This window comes from Hylobates moloch, unplaced genomic scaffold (assembly GCF_009828535.3).
Source record: "Hylobates moloch isolate HMO894 unplaced genomic scaffold, HMol_V3 SCAFFOLD_411, whole genome shotgun sequence".
NCBI lineage: Eukaryota > Metazoa > Chordata > Mammalia > Primates > Hylobatidae > Hylobates > Hylobates moloch.
Window position 1 is genome coordinate 4968 of NW_026652686.1, and position 22477 is coordinate 27444.

Genomic DNA, 22477 nt, shown 5'->3' on the forward strand with positions numbered 1-22477 from the left:
CTTTATATTTTTAGCTTCTCCCCAAATATTGCTTATTATCTGATAAACACAGCACATTTTTGTTGTCTTACTGACAGAGTGGGTGAGTGAGTAAATACAATGTTTTCTGAAGTTGCTGTTCTTTTCTTTTTAATAGGAGAAAGCAACAGAGCCAGCAAATGGAAAAAGACAAAATGGTATGGGTATTATTGAGAGTGCTCCACAAGAGCACACAAATAATGAAAACTTAATTTTGATTCAAAAATGTTTGAGGTGGTAAGTTAGTGAATATCTCTGAAAAACAGTGTATATTAAGTATTTTCAATAGAAAAACCACCGAACTATGTAGATCCAAACATAATATTCATTTCTTTTCCACAATTTTTTTGTCTTTCTTTATACTACCAACTTTTTCCTAAAACTACTTCAATTCCTCAATTCCCTGAAATTCTTTTTCTTTTTCTTTTTGCTATTACTTTGTTTCACTGAAATATTTATGGGTGAAGACAAACTTGTATAGGTATATAAAATTCACAGTGATAAATTTTCTCATGAATGTATCTGTGTATAACATTTTATAGATATGCCATTCACAGTAAAATCAGGACAAAAGGAAGATATACAATCACATTTGGACAGCAAGGTATTATCTATTGTTATTGCTGCAGTTATTATTTTAGAAAATAGGCATTCAATGATATTACAACATAAAAGAGAATGCGTTCACTTCACTTTTGCACCTCTGCATATGCCCATAAATAATTATTTTCTGGCCAGGCACTGTGGTTCACGCCTGTAATCCCGGCACTTTGGGTGGCCAAGGCGGGTGGATCACCAGAGGTCAGGAGTTGGAGACCAGCCTGGTCAAGATGGCAAAACCCAGTCTCTACTTAAAAAAATACAAAAATTAGCCAGATGTGGTGGTGTGCACCTGTAATCCCAGCTACTTGGGAGGCTGAGGCAGAAGAATCACTTGAACCCGGGAGATGGAGGTTGCGGTGAGCTGAGATCGCGCCACTGCACTCCAGCCTGGTCAACAAAGCAAGACTCCGTCTCAAAAAATTTATTTTCTTACATTATCAGCCCATAATTAGTACAATAATTATGTACAAAGTATATCACTGCTGCATAGTACAGTTCTGTTAATTTGGAGGATTCGTGTAAAAAGCCAGTGTCATATAGTGCAAAAAATATCAGGGTTAGAAGTCACAAGGAATCAGCTTGGGCTCTAAAGTTAAGTTTATCTAGAAACTAAAAAATTGTTCCACGTCGATATATGGCCGAATGTATGATTCTGTGTTCTACCTGGATGTGTAAAAGTGCTAATGAGATTCAGAGAGAAAGAGTTTGGACTGTAGTTTTGTACAACTTGAAACCTGAAAAGACAATGCCTGGGACTTAAAATACTACTGTATTTGGATTGACTAGTATAGATCTGCAAAAAAATTTCAGAAGAAGCAAAAGCATGGGGAGTTGTAAATAAGTGAAGCTATAAACACAGTAGTTTGGTTTAGTGGTGTTTTATTAAGTAGAAATCATATTTAAAAAAAGAAAATGTTGAGTACCTTTATGGTAAATGAAGACTATTCTAAGGTGACAACAGTAGAAAGAGATGAAGGGGCCTGGCTTCTTAGAAGCAGTTGCTGTATCGTGATACCAGCACCAAGTTGGTCAAAAGACATGTTGTTATCCTGGTGCTTTTACTTACTAGCTATGAATTTCTGGTAAAAATTATTTAACTTATTTGAATGTCGAGTGATGCCCTTCATAAAAAGGGTACTAGTGTGTACCTCTTAGGCATGTGTAATGAACAAGTGCGCTAAAAAATTGGAAAGCATTTTGCAAACTTGAAAGTGTGTACACTAATGTATAATAAAGTGATCCACAGGGGTATTTGGTGGCTCAATTAAGTATTGGGGATGCTTCATGTAAACCCAGAGGGCAATAAAATGACCATAGCATCAAGAAAAGTTTGAGAAAGTCAGAGTGGGCATGTGGATTTCTAGTTTGGAGAACATGGAGTTTCAGCAAACGGTTACTAGAGAACTCTTCTAGGAATCTAGTGGTTTGGTGCTTGAGACATTCCCATGGAAATTTAAGTGTTTTGACCTTGAGTGAATTTCTGCTGTTGAGCACCGACTCTGCTAGGCAACTAGAGACTGAATTATCGATGATGGGGGCTTAGGTTACAGCAGCAAGAAGAGAAAAACAAGTAAATAACCCAGTCTTACAAGTTGAATGTGCTTCCTATAAAGAAAACAGAGAAGACAGAGATTATTGGAGAGGTTTGTAGTTAGCATGGGGATGGGAGTGGCAGTAAAGTTCTGTAGTCAGAGGAGATGTTTCTGCATGTGACATTGAAACTGTCAACTAAAGGATGAAAGGAGCCAGCCATGGGAAAGTCTAGGAGGAGGACGTTCTGGACAGAGAGGAAACAATGGATCTCAGCTGTTCATCATTTTCTTGTTAACATCCTGGAATGACCAGAAAGTGGGGTTACCATCATCATCTTCATCATCATCATTATTTTTATTAGTATAATGTGTAGAAAAGAAAATGTGAAATTAAGTTGCCTGGCACATTTTAAATGCTTCACAAATGAATGTTCTGAATGTTCTTGTTCTGCTTTTTTTTTTGAGACGGAGTTTCACTCTTCTCGCCCAGGCTGGAGTGCAATGGCGTGATATTGGCTCACTGCAATCTTTGCCTCCTGGATTCAGGGGTTTCTCCTACCTCAGCCTCCGGAGTATCTGGGATTACAGGAGCGTGCCACCACACCCTGCTAATTTTTATGTTTTTAGTAGAGGTGGCCATGTTGGCCTGGTGGGTCTCGAACAGGAGTTTGAGACCGCAGGTGATCCACCCGCCTCGGCCTCCCAAAGTGCTGAGATTACAGGCATGAGCCACCACGCCCAGCCTTGTTCTGCTTTTTATACTAAGGCTTGATATACTTTGTTGAAGTTATTTTTTTATTGGGAGAGTGTTGCTTACTATATCTAATAGTTGCTTACTTATATGTAGACATAAACTAAAGGTTTTCTCATTGCTTTGTAGTTGTATTCAACCATTTTTTCTATCAGTAAAAATGATATGAAAGGCTGTGTAGATTTCTCCAAGCCCTTGTTTACCTAAATGAAGGAGCTTCTACCATGTTCTGTTTAAACGCAACATGATGTATGCCACAGTTTCTTATTGTGCTGTCTTAACATTTACATTTTCTGTAACTAGAAATCTTTTAAATATTTAATGCTTTAAGTATAACACCAAGTGTGTTATGTAGTATTTTAAATGGTCTCTTACTTTTGGTTGGCAATGTAGGGTGGAGTTAGGTATTTTGAAGTTAGTCTCTTGCTGCAATATGCACGTAAATTATTATTTAGTCTGTGAATATATTTCTTGTAGCCTTTTAGTCTGGGTGTGCAGAGGCAGTAGCCCTGTGAAGACAAAAGATAAGTTTGATTTAGAGAGCCTATCTATGTAAGCTTCTCTATTGAATAATTTAGGTTCCCAACACATGCTTTTCTTATTTTGAAGTTATCTGAATGAAAAACACCTTCTTTAAAAGAAAGTGTTTGGGAAATCTTTATGTAACTACTGCTTCTTTTTCATCTTCTTGAAACTCATTGTTGTTATTAATTTTTACAGAAGATCTTCAAGAGTCACGCAGAGAATGGTGACAGTCATGTGTCTGGGGCTACAGACTGTAAGACAAAATCTGTAGTAAATGGGCAAGAAGAAGGTAAAAACTGTAGTCATAGAATAAGTCGATTGACAGTATGTCTCTTTAAAAACACAAGCACTAGTATATTCTGATAGCCAGAGAAAACTTCTTAAAATGACTTTTTTATTTTTTATTTTTTTGAGGTGGAATTTCACTCTTGTTGCCCAGGCTGGAATGCAATGGTGCAATCTTGGCTCACCACCACCTCTGCCTCCCAGGTTCAAGCGATTTTCCTGCCTCAGCCTCCCGAGTAGTTGGGATTACAGGCACACACCACCATGCCTGGCTAATTTTTTCTATTTTTTCTATATGCTTCATTTTTGTTCTTTAAGCCCTAGTGTCTGACACATAGCAGGACTCCATAAATAATTGCTGAGTAAAATATATAAAGGCTGTTTATACAAAGATGATTTGCAAGTTGTCCCCTATTGTGTAGGAACAAAGGGGACAGTCATGTAAAGCAATAATGTACAGTTCAGGTGGTAAAGATGCAGTAGAAAAGTCAATAAAATACTAAGGCAGCCCCAAGGAAGGAGACACCTGGTTATCTGGGGAATAAAGATATTAATTAAAAAAGTCACCAGAATCAAGGAAGACTTCACATAGCCACCCGTTTTAAAAGAAGAAAATAAATTTGTCAGAATAGTAAAGGAAAACATTTCAGATATTAGGAACAGGGTGCACATGGATAAAAGTGTAAACAGTCATTTTGGAAATCATCAATAAGGTACTACCATGAAGCAGAGAATAGTATACCGCATTACTATGTAGGGATGTTTCTACTAAATTTTTAAGTATATTTTTAATTTTTAATTTTTTGGTACAAGGTAGGTGTATATATGGAGTACATGAGATATTTTGATACAGGCATACAATGTATCATAATCACATCACAGCAAATAGGATATCCGTCACTTCAAGGATTTATCCTTTGTGTTAAAAACAATCTAATTATACTGTTTTAGTTATTTTAAAATGTACAATTAAGTTATTATTGACTTTAGTCACACTGTTGAGCTGTCAAATACTAGATCTTATTCATTCTATTTTTTGGCACCCATTAACCATCCCCTCATCCTCCCCCAACACTGCCCCACCACCCTTCCCAGCCTGTGGTAATCATCATTATACTCTATCTCCATTAGTTCAATTGTTTTAATTTTTAGTTTTCAAAAATAAATGAGAATATGCAAAGTTGGTTTTTCTGTGCCTTGCTTATTTCAGTCAGCATAATGACCACCAGTTCCATCTATGCTGTTGCAAATGACAGGATGTAATTGTTTTTCATGGCCGATTAGTACTCTATTGTGTATATGTAGCATAATTTCTTTATCCATTTGTCTATTGTGAAAGATGTAGGTTGCTTCCAAATCTTGGCTATTGTGAATGGTGCTGCAATAAACATGGGAGTGCAGATATCTCTTTGATATATTAATTTCCTTTCTTTTGGGTATATACCCAGCAGTGAGATGGCTGGATCATATGGTAGCTCTATTTTTAGTACTCTGAGGAACCTCCAAACTATTGTTTATAGTCGTTGTACTAATTTACATCCTCACCAACGGCATAAAAGGTTTCCCTTTTCTCTATATGCTCATCAGCATTTGTTATTGCCTGTCTTTTGGCTATAAGCCATGACAACTGGGGTGAGATGACATCTCATTATAGTTTTGATTTGCATCTCTCTGATCAGTGATGTTGAGAACTTTTTCATATGCATGTTTGCCATTTGTATGCCTTCTTTTGAGAAATGTCTATTCAGATCTTTTGCCCATTTTTAAATTGCATTATTAGATTTTTCCCCATATATTCATTTGAGCTCTTTGTGTATTCTGATTATTAATCCCTTGTCAGATGGGTAGCTTGCAAATATTTTCTTCCATTCTGTGGGTTGTCTGTTCCCTTCGTTGATTGTATCCTTTGCTGTACAGAAGCATTTTAACTTGATGTGATCCCATTCGTCTATTTTTGCTTTTGTTGCCTGTGCTTGTAGGATATTACTCAAAAAATGATTGCCCACAATGATGTCCTGGAGAGTTTCCCCAATGTTTTCTTCTAGTAGTTTTATAGCTTGAGGACTTAGTTTTAAGTCTTTAATCCATTTTGATTTGCTTTTTGTACATGGTGAGGGACAGGGGTCCAGTTTCATTCTTCTGCATATGGATATCCAGTTTTCCCAGCACCATTTATTGAAGAGCCTATCTTTTTCCCTAGTGTGTATGTTCTTCTTCCCCGGTGTATGAAATCAAACATGAGTTCACTGTAGGTATGTGGATTTGTTTCTGGCTTCTTTATTCTGTTGTGTTGGTCTATATGTCTGTTTTTATGACAGTACCATACTGTTTTGGTTACTATAGCTCTGCAGTATAATTTGGAGTCAGGTAATGTGATTCCTCCAGTTTCTTTCTTTTTGCTCTAGATAGCTTTGGCAATCCTGGGTCTTTTGTGGTTCCATATACATTTTAGGACAGTTTTTTTCTATTGCTATGAGGAGTGTCATTGGTAGTTTGATAGGGATTGCATTTTTAAATGTATGAACATTTAAAAAATACTGATTCTTCCAGTTTATGAAAATGAAATATCTTTTCATTATTTGGTGAAATATTATTCTATTCAATTTCTTTCACCAAAGACTTACAGTTTTCATTGTAGAGATCTTGCACTTCTTTGATTATGTTAATTTTTAGGTATTTAATTTTATTTGTAGCTCTTGTAAATGAGATAGATTACTTCCTTGATTTTATTTTCAGATTGTTCACTTTTGGCATCTAAAAATGCTACTGATTTTTGTATGTTGACTTTGCATCCTGCCACTTTATTGAATTTATCAGTTCTAATAGTTTTTTAATAAAGTGTTTAGGTTTTCCAAACATAAGATTATATCATTATATCATTTGACTTCTTCCTTTCCTATTTAGATGTTCTTCATTTCTATCTTTTGTCTAGCTGCTCTAGCTAGAACTTCCAGTACTATGTTGAATAACATTGGTGACAGTGGGCATTCTTGTCATGTTCCAGATCTTAGAGGAAAGACTTTCAGGATTTCCCCATTATGATACTAGCTATGGGTCTGTTGTATATGACTTTTGTTGTGTTGAGGTATGTTCTTTCTATACCTAGTTTTTTGAGGGTTTTTATTATAAGGGGATATTGCATTTTTACCCAATGCTTTTTTTTGTATCAGTTGAAATGATCATATGATTGTTATTCTTCATTCTATTGATATGCTATATCACATTGATTGATTTGCATATATGAATCATCTTTTCATTCCTGAGATACATTTTACATGGTTATGAAGAATAATTTTTGAAATGCGTTGTTGAATTTGTTTTGCTAATATTGGTTAAGGATTTTTTGCATCAATGTTTATCAGAGATATTACTGTGTAGTTTTCTTTTTTTGATGTGTCTTTGTCTCATTTTGGTATCAGGGTAATACTGGCATTGTATAATGAGTTTGGAATTATTCCCTTCTCTTCTGTCTTTCAGAATAGTTTGAGTAGCATTGGTATTACTTCTTCTTTAAATGTTTGGTAAAATTTAGCAGTGAAGCCATCAGGTCCCAGACTTTGCTGGGAGACTTCGCTGGATCCCCTAAACTTTGCTGACTTCAATCTCATTACTTGTTCTTAGTCTGTTCAGGTTTTGGATTTATTCATAGTTCAATCTCATGGGTCATGTGTGTCTAGGGATTTAATCATTTATTATAGGTTTTATTTATTTATTTATTTATTTTATTATTATACTTTAGGTTTTAGGGTACATGTGCACAATGTGCAGGTTTGTTACATATGTATCCATGTGCCATGTTGATTTCCTGCACCCATTAACTCATCATTTAGCATTAGGTATATCTCCTAATGCTGTCCTTCCCCCCTCCCCCAACCCCACAACAGTCCCCGGAGTGTGATGTTCCCCTTCCTGTGTCCATGAGTTCTCATGGTTCAATTCCCACCTATGAGTGAGAACATGGGGTGTTTGGTTTTTTGTCCTTGCAATAGTTTACTGAGAATGATGTTTTCCAGTTTCATCCATGTCCCTACAAAGGACATGAACTCATCATTTTTTATGGCTGCATAGTATTCCATGGTGTATATGTGCCACATTTTCTTAATCCAGTCTATTGTTGTTGGACATTTGGGTTGGTTCCAAGCCTTTGCCATTGTGAATAGTGCCGCAATAAACACACGTGTGCATGTGTCTTTATAGCAGCATGATTTATAATCCTTTGGGTATATACCCAGTAATGGGATGGCTGGGTCAAATGGTATTTCTAGTTCTAGATCCCTAAGGAATCGCCACACTGACTTCCACAATGGTTGAACTAGTTTACAGTCCCACCAACAGTGTAAAAGTGTTCCTATTTCTCCACATCCTCTCCAGCACCTGTTGTTTCCTGACTTTTTAATGATGGCCATTCTAACTGGTGTGAGATGGTATCTCACTGTGGTTTTGATTTGCATTTCTCTGATGGCCAGTGATGATGAGCATTTTTTCATGTGATTTTGGCTGCATAAATGTCTTCTTTTGAGAAGTGTCTGTTCATATCCTTTGCCCACTTTTTGATAGGGTTGTTTGTTTTTTTTCTTGTAAATTTGTTGGAGTTCATTGTAGATTCTGGATATTAGCCCTTTGTCAGATGAGTAGGTTGCGAAAATTTTCTCCCATTTTGTAGGTTGCCTGTTCACTCTGATGGTAGTTTCTTTTGCTGTGCAAAAGCTCTTTAGTTTAATGAGATCCCATTTGTCAATTTTGGCTTTCGTTGCCATTGCTTTGGTGTTTTAGACATGAAGTCCTTGCCCATGCCTGTGTCCTGAATGGTATTGCCTAGGTTTTCTTCTAGGGTCTTTATGGTTTTAGGTCTAACATGTAAGTCTTTCATCCATCTTGAATTAATTTTTGTATAAGATGTAAGGAAGGGATTCAATTTCAGTTTTCTGCCTATGGCTAGCCAGTTTTCCCAGCACCATTTATTAAATAGGGAATCCTTTCCCCATTGCTTGTTTTTGTCAGGTTTGTCAAAGATCAGATGGTTGTAGATATGTGGCATTATTTCTGAGGGTTCTGTTCTGTTCCATTGATCTATATCTCTGTTTTGGTTACTGTAGCCTTGTAGTATAGTTTGAAGTCAGGTAGCGTGATGCCTCCAGCTTTGTTCTTTTGGCTTAGGATTGACTTGGCAATGCGGGCTCTTTTTCGGTTCCATATGAACTTTAAAGTAGTTTTTTCCAATTCTGTGAAGAAAGTCATTGGTAGCTTGATGGGGATGGCATTGAATCTATAAATTGCCTGGGGCAGTATGGCCATTTTCATGATACTGATTCTTCCTACCCATAAGCATGGAATGTTCTTCCATTTGTTTGTATCCTCTTTTATTTCATTGAGCAGTGGTTTGTAGTTCTCCTTGAAGAGGTCCTTCACATCCCTTGTAAGTTGGATTCCTAGGTACTTTATTCTCTTTGAAGCAATTTTGAATGGGAGTTCACTCATGATTTGGCTCTCTGTTTGTCTGTTATTGGTGTATAAGAATGCTTGTGATTTTTGTACACTGATTTTATATCCTGAGACTTTGCTGAAGTTGCTTATCAGCTTCAGGAGATTTTGGGCTTAGACAATGGGGTATTCTAGATATATAATCATGTCATCTGCAAACAAGGACAATTTGATTTCCTCTTTTCCTAATTGAATACCCTTTATTTCCTTCTCCTGCTTGATTGCCCTGGCCAGAACTTCCAACAGTATATTGAATAGGAGTGGTGAGAGAGGGCATTCCTGTCTTGTGCCAGTTTTCAAAGGGAATGCTTCCAGTTTTTGCCCATTCAGTATGATATTGGCTCTGGGTTTGTCATAAACAGCTCTTATTATTTTGAGATACAGTCCATCAATACCTAGTTTATTGAGAGTTTTTAGCATGAAGGGTTGTTGAATTTTGTCAAAGGCCTTTTCTGCATCTATTGAGATAATCATGTGGTTTTTGTCTTTGGTTCTGTTTATATGATGGATTACGTTTATTGATTTGCGTATGTTGAACCAGCCTTGCATCCCAGGGATGAAGCCAACTTGATCATGGTGGATAAGCTTTTTGATGTGCTGCTGGATTCGGTTTGCCAGTATTTTATTGAGGATTTTTGCATCAATGTTCATCAAGGATATTGGTCTAAAATTCTCTTTTTTGGTTGTGTCTCTGCCAGGCTTTGGTTTCAGGATGATGCTGGCCTCATAAAATGATTTAGGGAGGATTCCCTCTTTTTCTATTGATTGGAATAGTTTCAGAAGGAATGGTACCAGTTCCTCCTTGTACATCTGGTAGAATTCGGCTGTGAATGCATCTGGTCCTGGACTTTTTTTGATTGCTAAGCTATTGATTATTGCCACAATTTCAGAGCCTGTTATTGGTCTATTCAGAGATTCAACTTCTTCCTGGTTTAGTCTTGGGAGGGTGTATGTGTCAAGGAATTTATCCATTTCTTCTAGATTTTCTAGTTTATTTGCGTAGAGGTGTTTGTAGTATTCTCTGATGGTAGTTTGTATTTCTGTGGGATCGGTGGTGATATCCCCTTTATCATTTTTTATTGCATCTATTTCATTCTTCTCTCTTTTCTTCTTTATTAGTCTTGCTAGTGGTCTATCAATTTTGTTTGATCTTTTCAAAAAACCAGCTCCTGGATTCACTGATTTTTTGAAAGGTTTTTGGTGTCTCTATTTCCTTCAGTTCTGCTCTGATTTTAGTTATTTCTTGCCTTGTGCTAGCTTTTGAATGTGTTTGCTCTTGCTTTTCTAGTTCTTTTAATTGTGATGTTAGGGTGTCAATTTTGGATCTTTCCTGCTTTCTCTTGTGGGCATTTAGTGCTATAAATTTCCCTCTACACACTGCTTTGAATGTGTCCCAGAGATTCTGGTATGTTGTGTCTTTGTTCTTGTTGGTTTCAAAGAACATCTTTATTTCTGCCTTCATTTTGTTATGTACCCAGCAGTCACTCAGGAGCAGGTTGTTCAGTTTCCATGTAGTTGAGTGGTTTTGAGTGAGTTTCTTAATCCTGAGTTCTAGTTTGATTGCACTGTGGTCTGAGAGACAGTTTGTTATAATTTCTGTTCTTTTACATGTACTGAGGAGTGCTTTACTTCCAACTATGTGGTCAATTTTGCAATAGGTGTGGTGTGGTGCTGAAAAAAATGTATATTCTGTTGATTTGGGGTGGAGAGTTCTGTAGATGTCTATTAGGTCCGCTTGGTGCAGAGCTGAGTTCAATTCCTCGGTATTCTTTTAACTTTCTGTCTCATTGATCTGTCTAATGTTGACAGTGGGGTGTTAAAGTCTCCCATTATTATTGTGTGGGAGTCTAAGTCTCTTTGTAGGTCACTAAGGACTTGCTTTATGAATCTGGGTGCTCCTGTATTGGGTGCATATATATTTAGGATAGTTAGCTCTTCTTGTTGAATTGATCCCTTTACCATTATGTAATGGCCTTCTTTGTCTCTTTTGATCTTTGTTGGTTTAAAGTCTGTTTTATCAGAGACTAGGATTGCAACCCCTGCCTTTTTTTTGTTTTCCATTTGCTTGGTCAATCTTCCTCCATCCCTTTATTTTGAGCCTATGTGTGTCTCTGCATGTGAGATGAGTTTCCTGAATACAGCACACTGATGGGTCTTGACTCTTTATCCAATTTGCCAGTCTGTGTCTTTTAATTGGAGCATTTAGGCCATTTACATTTAAAGTTAATATTGTTGTGTGTGAATTTGGTCCTGTCATTATGATGTTAGCTGGTTATTTTGCTCGTTAGTTGATGCAGTTTCTTCCTAGCCTTGACGGTCTTTACATTTTGGCATGTTTTTGCAGTGGCTGGTACCGGTTGTTACTTTCCATGTTTAGTGCTTCCTTCAGGAGCTCTTTTAGGGCAGGCCTGTTGGTGACAAAATCTCTCAGCATTTGCTTGTCTGTAAAGGATTTTATTTCTCCTTCACTTATGAAGCTTAGTTTGGCTGGATATGAAATTCTGGGTTGAATATTCTTTTCTTTAGGAATGTTGAATATTGGCCCTCACTCTCTTCTGGCTTGTAGAGTTTCTGCCAAGAGATCCGCTGTTAGTCTGATGGGCTTCCCTTTGTGGGTAACCCGACCTTTCTCTCTGGCTGCCCTTAACATTTTTTCCTTCATTTCAACTTTGGTGAATCTGACAATTATGTGTCTTGGAGTTGCTCTTCTCAAGGAGTATCTTTGTGGTGGTCTCTGTATTTCCTGAATCTGAATGTTGGCCTGCCCTGCTAGACTGGGGAAGTTCTCCTGGATAATATCCTGCAGAGTGTTTTCCAACTTGGTTCCATTCTCCCCATCCCTTTCAGGTACACCAATCAGACTTAGATTTGGTCTTTTCACATAGTCCCATATTTCTTGGATGCTTTGTTCGTTTCTTTTTATTCTTTTTTCTCTAAACTTCCCTTCTCACTTCATTTCATTCATTTCATCTTCCATCACTGATACCCTTTCTTCCAGTTGATCGCATTGGCTCCTGAGGCTTCTGCATTCTTCATGTAGTTCTCGAGCCTTGGCTTTCAGCTCCATCAGGTCCTTTAAGGACTTCTCTGCATTGGTTATTCTAGTTATCCATTCATCTAATTTTTTTTTCAAAGTTTTTAACTTCTGTGCCATTGGTTTGAATTTCCTCCTGTAGCTCAGAGTAGTTTGATCGTCTGAAGCCTTCTTCTCTCAACTCGTCAAAGTCATTATCCGTCCAGCTTTGTTCCGTTGCTGGTGATGAGCTGCATTCCTTTGGAGGAGGAGAGTTGCTCTGCTTTTTAGAGTTTGCAGTTTTTCTGCTCTGTTTTTTCCCCATCTTTGTGGTTTTATCTACTTTTGGTCTTTGATGATGGTGACGTACAGATGGGTTTTTGGTGTGGTTGTCCTTTCTGTTTGTTAGTTTTCCTTCTAACAGACAGGACCCATAGCTGCAGGTCTGTTGGAGTTAGCTAGATGTTCACTCCAGACCCTGTTTGCCTGGGTATCCGCCGCAGTGGCTGCAGAACAGCGGTGGCTGTAGAACAGCGGATATTGGTGACCCACAAATGCTGCTGCCTGATCGTTCCTCTGGAAGTTTTGTCTCAGAGGAGTACCCGGCCGTGTGAGGTGTCCATCTGCCCCTACTGGGGGGTGCCTCCCAGTTAGGCTGCTCAGGGGTCAGGGACCCACTTGAGGCAGTCTTCCCATTCTCAGATCTCCAGCTGCATGCTGGGAGAACCACTACTCTCTTCAAAGCTGTCAGACAGGGACATTTAAGTCTGCAGAGGTTACTGCTGTCTTTTTGTTTGTCTGTGCCCTGCCCCCAGAGGTGGAGCCTACAGAGGCAGGCAGGCCTCCTTGAGCTGTGGTGGGCTCCACCCAGTTCGAGCTTCCTGGCTGCTTTGTTTACCTAATCAAGCCTGGGCAATGGCAGGCGCCCCTCCCTCAGCCTTGCTGCCACCTTGCGGTTTGATCTCAGACTGCTGTGCTAGCAATGAGCGTGGCTCCGTGGGCATAGGACCCTCGGAGCCAGGTGGGAGATATAATCTCCTGGTGTGCAGTTTTTAAAGCCCGTTGGCAAAGCGCAGTATTAGGGTGGGAGTGACCCGATTTTCCAGGTGCTGTCTGTCACCCCTTTCTTTGACTAGGAAAGGGAAATTCCTGACCCCTTGTGCTTCCTGAGTGAGGCAATGCCTTGCCCTGCTTCAGCTCACGCATGATGCACTGCACCCACTGTCCTGCACCCACTGTCTGGCACTCCCTAGTGAGATGAACCTGGTACCTCAGATGGAAATGCAGAAATCACCCGTCTTCTGCGTCGCTCACGCTGGGAGCTGTAGACCAGAGCTGTTCCTATTCAACCATTTTTATTATAGGTTTTCCAATTTAGTGGGATGTAGTTTTTCACAGTAGCCTCTAACAATCTTTGAATTTCTGCAGAATCAGTTGTAATGACTGCTGTTCCTTTTTTTTTTTTTTTTTTTAATTTTACTTTAAGTTCTGGGATACATGTGGAGAATGTGCAGGTTTGTTACATAGGTAAATGTGTGCCACAGTGGTTTGCTGCACCTATCAAGCTGTCACCTAATTATTAAGCCCTGCATGCATTAGCCATTTGTCCTGATGCACTCCCTCCTGTCCTCCTGCTGAGAGGCCCCAGTGTGTGTTATTCCCCTCCCCGTGTCCATGTGTTCTGGTTGTTTAACTCCCACTTAGGGGTGAGAACATGAGATATCTGGTTTTCTGTGTCTGTGTTAGTTTGCTGAGGATGATGGCTTCTAGCTTCATCCATGTCCCTGCAAAGGACACAATCTCATTCCTTTTTCTGGCTGCATAATATTTCATGGCACATATATACCACATTTTCTTTATCCAGTCTATCATTCATGGGCATTTGGGTAGGTTTCATGTCTTTGCTATTGTGAATAATGCTGCAATAAACGTACATGTGCATGTAGCTTTATAAAAGAATGATTTATATTCCTTTGAGTATATACCCAGTAATGGGATTGCTGGGTCAAGTGGTATTTCTGGTTCTAGATCCTTGAGGAATCGCCACACTGTCTTCCACAAGCGCTGAACTAATTTACATTGCCACCAACAGTGTAAAAGTGTTCCTATTTCTCCACAGCCTTGCCAGCATCTGTTGTTTCTTGACTTTTTAATAATTGCCATTCTGACTGGCGTGAGGTGGTATCTCATTGTGGTTTTGATTTGCATTTCTCTAATGATCAGTGATGTTGAGCTTTTGTTTCATATGTTTGTTGGCAGCATAAATGTCTTCTTTTGAGAAGTGTGTGTTCATGGTCTTTGCCTACTTTTTGATGGGGTTGTTTTTTTCTTGTAAGTTTGTTTAAGTTCCTTATAAATTCTGGATATTAGACCTTTGTCAGATGGGTAGATTGCAAAAATTTTCTCCCATTCTGTAGGTTGCCTGTTCACTCTGATGATAGTTTCTTTTGCTGTGCAGAAACTCTTTAGTTTAATTAGATCCCATTTGTCAATTTTAGCTTTTGTTGCAATTGCTTTTGGTGATTTCATCATAAAATTCTTGCCCATACCTACTTTCTGAATGGTATTGCCTGGGTTTTCTTCTAGGGGTTTTATAGTTTTGGGTTTTACATTTAAGTGTTTAATCCATCTTGAGTTAATTTTTGTATAAGGTAAGGAAAGGGGTCCAGTTTCAGTTTTCTGCATGTGGTTGCCAGTTTTCCTAGCACCTTTTATTAAATAGGAAATCCTTTCCCGATTGCTTGTTTTTGAATGACTGCTTTTTCATCTCTGATTTTATTTATTTGGGTTTTCTCTCTTTTTTCTTAGTCTGACTAAAGGTTTGTCAATTTTATGTGACTTTTCAAAAAATCAACTTTTCGTTATGTTGATTTTTGTATTGTTTTGTTTGCTTCAATTTCATTTATTTCTGTTCTGATCTTTGTTATTTCTTTTCTTCTGCTACCTTTGGGTTTGGTTTGATCTTGCTTTTCTAATTCTTTAAGATGCAATGTTAGGTTGTTAATGTTTTGTCTCCTTTTTGATGCAGGCACTTATAGCTATACTCATCTCTGTTAGCACTGCTTTCATGGTATCATATAGGTTTTGGTTCTTGTTCCATTATTAAGAAAAATTTTCAATTTATTTTCTTAATCTCTTCATTGTCTCACAGGTTATTCAGCAGCATGTTATTTAATTTCCATGTGCTTGTATAGTTTCCAAAATTCCTCTTGTTATTGATTTTTAGTTTGAGTCCATTGTGGTCCCAGAAGATACTTGATCGTTTCTATTTTCTGAGGGTTTTAAGACTTGTTTTGTGGCCTAACATATGGCCTGTTCTTGAGAATGATCCACGTACTGAGAAGAAGAATGTGTATTTTGCAGCCGTTGGATGAAATGTTCTGTAAACATTTATTTGGTCCATTTGGCCTATAGGGCAGATTAATCTGATGTTTCTTTGTTGATTTTCTGTCTGGATGATTTGTAAAATTCTGAAAGTGGGGTATTGAAGCCTTCAGCTAGTATTGTATTGAGAGTGTGCTCTCTTTCTCTCTTTAGCTCTAGTAACATTTGCTTTATTTATCTGGGTTCTCCAGTGTTGGGTGCATATATATTTAAAATTGTTATATCCTTTTGCCAAAATGACACCTTTATCATGATTCAGTTCCCCTTTTTGTCTCTTACAGTTTTTTTCTTGAAGTCTATTTGTCTGATATAAGTATATAGCTATTGATTCTCTTTTTTAGTTTTCATTGTCAGGGAATATCATATGTCATGTTTTTATTTTCAGTCTATGTATAGGCAAAAGATCATTGGTTCTTGTTTATTTTTAATTAATTCATTCAATTTATGTATTTTGGTTGGAGAGTTTAGTTATTTATATTCAATGTTATTGATAAGTGCGGACTTACACCTGTTAGTTTGTAATTTATTTTCTAATCATTCTGTAGTCTTCTCTTCCTTCTTGTCTTCCTTTTAGTAAAGGTGATTTTCTCTTTTGGTATGTTTTAATTTCCTGCTTGTGTGTGTGTGTATCCATTGTATGTTTTTAGATTTAAGGTTACTATGAGGATTTCAAATCTACTTAAGATAGGAGTAGTTTACACACCACAATTACAGTGTTGTAATATTCTATGTTTGTCTGTGTACTTACTATTATCAGTGAGTTTTGTAAGATTCATTGATTTCAGGTTGTTTCTTATTGCTCATTAACATTCTTTTGTTTCAGATTGAAGAACTCTCTTTAGCATTCCTTGTGGGACAGGTCTGGTATTGATTAAATTTCTCAGCCTTTGTTTGTCTGGGAAAATCTTTATTTCTCCTTCATATTTAAAAGACATTTTTACTGGATATACTATTCTAAGATAAAAGTGTTTTTCCTTCAGCACTTTAAATATGTCATGCCACTCTCTCCTGGCCTGTAAGCTTTCCACCAAAAAGTCTACTTCCAGTTGTATTGCAGCTCCATCTTATGTTATTTGTTTCTCTTTGCTTGCTGCAGGGATAAATGACCCTTTCTTTATTTTTGATCATCATAAGTTTGATTATTAAGTTCCTTGAGGTAGCCTTCTTTGGGTTAAATCTGCTTGGTTTTCTCTAACCTTCTTGCATTTGAATATTGATATATTTCTTGAGGTTTAGGAAGAACTTTGTATTTCTTTGAATAAACTTTCTTCTCCCATCTGTCTCACTTCCTCCTCTCTAAGGCCATTAATTCTTGGAATTGCTTTATTAGGCTATTTTCTAGATCTTGTAGGCATGCTTCATTCTTTTCTATGCCTTTTTCTTTTGTATCTTCTGACTGTGTTTTCTCAAGTAGCCTATCTTCAAGCTAAGCTCACTGATTCTGTCTTCTACTTGATTAGTTCTGCTATTAAGGGACTCATGCATCCTTCATTACATCAATTGCATTTTTCAACTTCAGAATTTCTTCTTGATTCTTTTTAATTATTTCAGTCTCTTTGCTAAATTTATCTGATGGAGTTCTGGAATTTTTTTCTTTGTGTTATCTTGAATGTTTTTGTTTCCTCAACACAGCTGTTTTGAATTACCTGTCTGAAAGGTCATATATCTCTGTCTCTCTAGAACTGGCCCCTGGTGCCTTATTTAGTTCACTTGGTGAGGTCATGTTTTCCTGGATGGTCTTCATGTTTGTGGATGATTGTCTGTGTCTGGGCATTGAAGAGCTTTGTATTTATTGTAATCTTCACAGTCTGGACTTGTTTGTACTCATCCTTCTTGGGAAGGCTTTCCAGGTACTCAAAGGGACTTGGGTATAGTGTCTATGCTTTTGGTCACTGCACCCATATCTGCATTAGGGGTCAGAGACCCTAAGCCCAGTAATTCTGTCATGTTTGCAGCCTCATAGAGACATGCTTTTGGTGGTTGTTCAATAAGAGCTGGAAGAAGTCTCTGAATTACCAGACATAAACTCTCGTTCTCTTCCCTTACTATCTCCCAAACAAATGGGAGTCTGTCTCTGTGCTACCTGGGGCTGGGGGAGGATTTATATAAGCACCTCTGTGTCCACCACCACTGGGATTTCACTGCATCAGACTGCTCAAGCCTGTAGGGCTCTACAATCAGCTGGTGGTGAAGTCAGCCAGTCTTATGTCCTTCCATTCAGGGCAGTGAGAGTCCCTTCAGGCCCCAGGTGGGGCCACAGATACTGTCCGGGAGCCAGGGCCTGAAGTTGGAAACCTTAGAAACCTAACTGGTGCTGTATTCTACTGCAGTTAAGCTGGCACTGAAACCACAAGACAAAGTCCTTTCTACTCTTCCCTCCCATTACCCCAGGCAGAGGAATCTCTTCCCATGTCCACCACCACCACAGACCTAGGAGGAGTCCTGCCAGGGTCCCACCAATGTTCACTTAAGGCCCCAGGGGTCACATTTTAAAATTTTATTTTCTTTGTGATGGCTTTCTTTATTTATGTTTGGTAGATACATTTGTGAGTGTTAAAATTTTATTTTCTTTGTGATGGTTTTCTTTATTTATGTTTGGTAGATACATTTGTGAGTGAATGTTTGACATGTGTGTTTATCTTCAACCTGGTGACATCTAGTGTCTCCCCAGGTGGTTTCTTGAAGTTTTAAGACTTAAGAGTATTTATTAAAGAAGTAAATATCCTGCTGAAGATTAAGCTTCCTTTAAATTCACAACGTATAAAATAAAATGAAATATTAGTTTTAATCTATTTTCATAAAGACTATAGTTTAATCTAACTGTTGTAAGTAGTTCATTTTAACTAAATGTATAATTTTTTCAGCAGAACAAGTCTTAGCAGTGATATCAGAGGAAGAGCGAGAAAGACTTGAAGAAAGTGAAAACAACGAGCTACAAGTATACAACAATTTCATTTAAATTTCTTGTTGACTATTATGTTCTTTGCTTTAATAATGTAGGGTAGTCCAAATGAAATTACCTTTCAGATTAGCCTTTGATAAGCAATAGATTCTAATTTACTATTTAATATTGAATTTTAAGTACATTTTAACTAGTTATAAAACTTAAAAGATTTTTAAAATCTATAGTAACTTATAGCTCATCTTTACCCTTGGAATAGAGAGAAAACATTTTCAAAATTTTCTTTACTCTTTCATCTTTATTAACATGTTTGCATGATGAAGAAAGTAACATGAATTATTAAATCATATTATTGAGCAACAGAAGTTATGAACAATTTAAAAGTGATGGCCATTGAGTTGGATTCACGTTAAAGGAGTCATGATGGCCAGTGGTTCAAAATGTGCAGTTTTATATTGCCAGTCACTAATGCCAAGGTTAAAGATGTATTCTGCCTCATGGTCTCTCATTGACTTCAGGTCATGTTTAGGAAGAAAACTGGGTCATAAAATCAACCTAACTGTTTATTAAGAGAACCATACTCTGCAGAATGGGACCTTTGGTATTAGGATATGAACAATAACTTTCTAATTTATTTCAATGCAGGAAGTCAGTAAATAGTATAAAATTTTTAATCCATCATCATTGGTGGATATTAGAATATATTAGAACTGGATTTAAGCAGACTTAACTGGATACATCAGAGTGTCATATTACAGAATATAATTTGAATTATAATTTGAGAATTTACTTTTCTTTCTGATTGGTATTGATTTTGGTTTCTAACAAAGTTTGCCTACAGTCCAGTTAGTAATCTTTAGAAAAAGTACTTAAATGCACCGCATGTGCTCACTAATTAGTGTATGCTGAGGTAAAATCTTTTCAAGTGAGGACACTTTTGTAACACTACTAATCATCTGCTAATTCATGTTTTGGTAGATATAACACAAAATGAATTTAGTCCAAACAACACTGCCGAAGTTAAGTTTGCTGATTTGTTTTTTTCTTGCAGTTTTAGCTAAGGCAAATTACTTCTTACTTCTCCCTGTGATTTGGGAGAAGCTAAACATACATTAAGAAGTTTAACAATTAAATTTTAATTTTAATTAGTTTAAATTTTTTTCTTTATACTTTATTGAGAATAAAGTTATTTTAAAAACATGCTCCCTGCTGGGCTCAGTGGCTAATGCCTGTAATCTTAGTATTTTGGGAGGCTGAGGTGGGAGGATTGCTTCAGCCCAGGAGTTCAAGACTAGCCTAGGCAATATGGTGACGCTCCATCTCTACAAAATTTTTTTAAAAAATTAGCTAAGCATGGTAGTATGTGCCTGTGTTCCATCTATATGGGAGGCTGAGATGAGAGGATCACTTGAGCCCAGGAGGTTGAGGCTGCAATGAGCCATGTTTGCACCACTGCACTCTAACTTATGCAACAGAGTGAGACCATGACAATTAACTGTTTGAAAATGTATATGCATAGCAGGTGGTGTTGGTAACTGGTGCACCTGGGAGAATTTTTTCAAAATTGTTCTGAGTCTATTTTGTCTGTGTTTAAATGTTGGAAGGTTTTGTTTTTCTTTACAGTTCAAAATGCATTTCATTTTTATTTACGACCAATTTTTACAATTCATTTTTGCTTTGTGCTGTTAATAATAATGAAATGTTAGAAACAATAGCATGCCCAATAGTAGGCAACTAAGTAAATGATAGTCCAATAAAATAGAGTATATGAGCGAAATTGTATATAATCATTAATTATGACCTTGGAGAAATTACCCATTGCCTTAGAAAGATATTCATGAAAATAAACAAGATTATATGTATGATAAAAAAATAAATAAAAACAAAAACATGCACTCTGACAAAGATAACTTCTGAGAAACAAAGCAAGCAAATTAATCTTCCCCTTTTGCATCTGACAAAAACATCTCAAGAACAAGAATAAAATAAGGATTGGATAGAGAGGATATGTCTGCACATTCAGGACTTTTTTGTGTAAAAGTCTGAGGAAATGTGTATTAAATGAGGCAAATTAGAGTGGGAAAATAAATTAAAACTTCTCACAAATGAGTTAAATCAGAGGTTTGGTGAAATCTGTGACAAATACAAATTACTGCTTTTTCTGAAGCCACTCCATGATAGCTCAAAAGGAGAAACAAACATAAAGGAAATTCCTTCTAATTTGACAAATAATATACTTGTGAGGGAAAAAGATGCATCTGGAGTGTCTGTCTTTGTAGCCTTCCAGGCATTTTGTTGAACACATGGAACCCAGTCTCAAAAATGTGTGTATATCTCATTCATGTTTTGGGTTTTTGGTACATGTTTGCCAGTCATCTTCTAAGCTTTATTTAAATGAAAGTAAATTAGATGGTGAAAATAACAAACCAGATAATGAACATGTTTTTAACATAGATGAGGAGAATTTTTATAATGATAGAGACTCTAAGAAAGCAAGGAACCGTGAGCCGAGATCGTGCCACTGCACTCCAGCCTGGGCAACAGAGCGAGACTCCTTCTTAAAAAAAAAAAACAAAAAAACAAACAAACAAACAAAAAAGAAAGCAAGGGACCCAGAAGTTGTTACAATGGAAATGAAAGAAAGTGGAGTTTGATATGCAAATGACAAAAAATATGACCAAGATACCATGAGGCACCAAATTAGACATCAGGCATATGCCTCTATCTAATGATCCAAAAGGTCTTTTAGATTCATGGAGTACCCCCTCCAGAGAGATAAAACATGATTCAAATTAAAGGAGTGAGGCGAGATTGCACCACTGCACTCCAGCCTGGGAGACAGAGCGAGACTCTGTCTCAAAAACAAACAAACAAACAAACAAACACCACAGTATTTCTGCAGATATAGACACTTAGAAGAAAATAAAAGCAATACAGGACTTGTTCCAGAAGCCATTCTGTGACAGTCTCAGTGCTAGTAACTAGGAAGAAATGACTGAAAAGAGATAAAAATGTATTAGTCTTGAGAGTTGTAAGAAATATTCCTGTTTCTTGTGCTTTCCTGTTTTGTAGTGTATCTGTTTAACTGCAACTCTTGCAACACATAATTATATTATAACCACTTTAAATATTTTTGAGAAGTATATACACTTTCACGTATTTTTTTGTTTGTTTTTTTGTTTGTTTGTTTTGTTTGTTTGTTTGTTTTTTGAGATGGAGTCTCACTCTGTTGCCAGGCTGGAGTGCAGTGGCACGGTCTCGGCTCACTGCAACCTCCGCCTCCTGGGTTCAAGCGATTCTCCTGTCTCAGCCTCCCAAGTAGCTGGGATTACAGGCACATGCCACCACGCCTGGCTAATTTTTATATTTTTAGTAGAGATGGGGTTTCACCATGTTAGCCAGGCTGGTCTTGAACTCCTGACCTCGTGATCCGCCTGCCTCGGCCTCCCAAAGTGCTGGGATTACAGGCGTGAGCCACCGCGCCCGGCCGCTTTCACATATTTTTAATAACTCTCAAATGTTTCTGTTGAGTCAGATCTCTACATTCTATTGTTTGATAGAGTATGGTGAGTTATGGCATACATGATATTTTTATACAAGTAGCATAAATCCTCAGCCAAAAATTTAGTATATGACTTTAAAGTAGAAAGCTGAGTTCTAGACAGATAAAAAAGAAAGATAAAAGGCAGTGGGGAAAAGAATAGCTTAGTGCACAAAGGGTGAAGCTTCCTTCTGTTCCTGAAGCCCCACAATGTCACATCCTCTAAATCTGGCCGTTTAAAATCCAAGTTGTAAAGAAGGAAGAAGACAATTTTTGTCTTTGTCTTTTATGAGGTGGTGGTGGTGGTTCTGGCCTTTGGCCCACCGAATAAAATGATGTTCTTAATTTAATGCCATTTGTCTGCAATAGTCAAGTAATGATATTCATATTGGCCTCATGAAAAGCAGAAGCATTTAATACTTTCCACAGGAATTAATGATCT

At 37.3% G+C, this 22477-nt stretch overlaps 1 long non-coding RNA gene across 1 annotated transcript; it reads left to right on the forward strand.

Annotated features, from left to right (window-relative positions):
• The first annotated feature begins 203 nt into the window (after positions 1–203).
• Positions 204–18530, forward strand: LOC131382642 (uncharacterized). Its single transcript, XR_009212207.1, has 3 exons — positions 204–622; positions 3625–3718; positions 18457–18530. It is a non-coding gene; the product is annotated as an uncharacterized LOC131382642 (long non-coding RNA).
• The last annotated feature ends 3947 nt before the right edge of the window (positions 18531–22477 follow it).